The sequence below is a fragment of the Cydia pomonella genome, chromosome 2 (assembly GCF_033807575.1).
Source record: "Cydia pomonella isolate Wapato2018A chromosome 2, ilCydPomo1, whole genome shotgun sequence".
In the NCBI taxonomy this organism is placed as follows: Eukaryota; Metazoa; Arthropoda; class Insecta; order Lepidoptera; family Tortricidae; genus Cydia; species Cydia pomonella.
This window is the reverse complement of record NC_084704.1, coordinates 34,514,720-34,517,564: the sequence shown is the minus strand read 5'-3', so window position 1 is coordinate 34,517,564 and position 2,845 is coordinate 34,514,720.

Genomic DNA, 2,845 nt, shown 5'->3' with positions numbered 1-2,845 from the left:
ATGTTTTATTTCACTCTAGCAAACCCTCTTGCCTTAAAATCCTCGCATGCAACACTCTAGATTCCACTTTTCGGTTTTTGTATGGGGAATCAATGAAAAGCAGATTGGATAAAAAATAAGCAACATAAATTACTAATTCCACGCTGACGAAGTCGCGGGCAATAGCTAGTTAGCAGTGGGACGACACTCCTCCTTTCGGGCATTGCCGGCTCCGTCGGCTCAGCATTGCTCCGAGCAATTATTAGGGTTGGCACAACTTGATGTCCCTTTGCGTGCACGACCACAGATAAGATATATGACTTGAACATTGATAACCCTAAATAGCCGAAAGGGATAGTGACAGACATTAGGATTGTCCCTGAATCGCTGTCAAACTTCGGTTTTGTAGGAACTGTCATTTCTGTTCGGTAGTACTATTATTATTTTATTATTTATAGTAGTGAGATACGCTCGGCTGTTTTGCCGTAACGACCGGACCGATATTTCTCACCTTGACTTTTATCAAGTTTGTTCAAGAAAACATTTTTAACAACACATGCTACAGAAGACAGAAGGTTTTCTGTGTAGATTATAAATGCTGACGCAAGTGCATACATATTAATTAAGTAATCATTCACAACCGCAAACACACCTACATAATAATTATCAAGGCCCATTAATTCAATGGACGTATTTCTTATGCACACTACTCTTAATTTGAAGAGATCTCGTCGGTTTATCTTTAAAACTAACGTATCTACTATCTTTTAAACTTGGATGCAGGCCACTGAACTTTTTTATTTATTTTTTAATTCCCGCCAAACATTGACAGATTTGGCAGACGCATCTGCCAGAATTTCGGGACAAGAATTTTCCTGTCCTTCCCCCATTGACATATATCTGAGGGCCTACCGCGAAACACGTTCGACGTATTGCCTCCCTCTCACACTTACGTACGAATTTACAAGTGCGACACAGAGGTAACACGTCGAACGTGGTTCGCGGTAGGCCCTCTGAGGACGAGCCTTACGGGCAATAAGAATGGGGCCAGTACAGCGGTGTCACGCACACGAATTCAAGCCAATCGTGCAGTCTAACGCTACAACGCGATTGGTTGATGAGTTCGCATCACCACTGAACTAGCACCATTCTTAGTGCCCGTAAGGTCTCTCCTTAGATATATGTCATTGCCTTGCCCGATTCGTAAGTACTGAAACTATCTCCACACCAAGTTCATCTGCTAAATCTGTTCAGCGTAAGAGTTACCTCAATATTACTAGTGATTTCAGGAATATACTTATATAAAGCAGGATATAAATGTTATAATGTCGATTCAGCATAGCGTACGTACGTTGAATCCTCAGGGAAAGTCCGGGCGAGGAGTTGCTTTCTGATTTTGAGCATATTCATCTTTTACCTTTCGACGTTAGCGTGTTCGTGGACCCTTGGGATATTATATGAATAAAAACTCTTTTGGTCAAATGAACGCATCCTAATTGTATTATTTGTTTCATTCTTTTTGAATTATTGGATTTGAACGCCTTGAAGATGACAAAACTTCCGTGGGACACAGACATTAAATATAAAAAAACTTACGTATTAAACGAAACGAATCATCGGGCGCGGAGGGTTGCGGTCTGCGCCGGTCCGCCAACGCAAGCTCCTGGCGACACTCTCGGTATAGAGTGAAACATGTCGAGCGTTTTTGATATTATATAATATGACTTGAAGATGATTTGAATATCATTTGAACACTTTTAATTATATAGAGCGTGTTACATGCGCTATGTGCAAGAGGACACTACACTCAACTATCGATCGATCTATCCTTCGCACCTACGTTTTTCAAGTTTGCCGCTTTTTTCCATTGCTAAAGCTGGCTTGCCAGATTATAGGGACCGTGCGCGTTGGAGGGTCTGCCATTTTGTGGTCTGAGTCGGAACCATAAACAGGCATATTTACACGTCAAGTGTTTTCTTGTGCATAGTAGGTTCTGCCATCTTGTGGGCTACATCGGAACAAAAAACATCACATTTACGCCTCGCGCCAAAAATCTGACGGCTCCTGTGCTGCCGCCTACAGTTCATGCACGCTCCCTATACTTGTTCAACCCAGTGACGTAGCTAGAATGGGTGGCACCCGGTGCGGAAATTGTGGGTGTCACCCCAAATTTCAACCAAAATTGTAAAATAAATAAAAAAAGTAATAATTTATGTTTGAAATTCCATAGCTCAGAATTTCAGGAGTACCCCCCTTATACTCTGGCGGGTATAAGGGGGTACTTCTGAAAGTAATAAAATGTCATAAACATAGTATTTATATAAATGTGCCATACGCGTGCGCCCATGAGGGCATGCATACGCAATGCGGCAAAATTAAAAACGCGTTTTAACATTCCTGACAACATACTACAAACAACCTACGTAATTTGGTCGGGTTATCTGTTCGCCACGGACACACTACACCTGCCTGGCTTGTGGTCGTGTTTGCCGCTCCCGTATTGGCCTACACAGCCATGAAAAGCGCTGCCGCCCTACCTGACACTGTTTGAATAGTCTGTAATAGACTCAAAGGCCAATGATGATGATTTGTTGCCCCTTCCCCATCTCTATATTATTATACCTCTATGGTTCAAGTAATCCATGAGCCTACTAGCGCCATCGGAAATATTAGGAACTATTATTTAAAGCTGAAAGCTGGTCACTTTTGCAATAGTTCTGCCTAGTTCTGCCATAAGAGATTTTCCTCCTTTTAATTCCACACTCCATATTCTTACTTAACGTTCTTACCCAAGATACTATTTTGAGATGTTTATTAATTTGGAACATGGCTTTGCAGGTATGTCAATGTTGACATTAATGACATT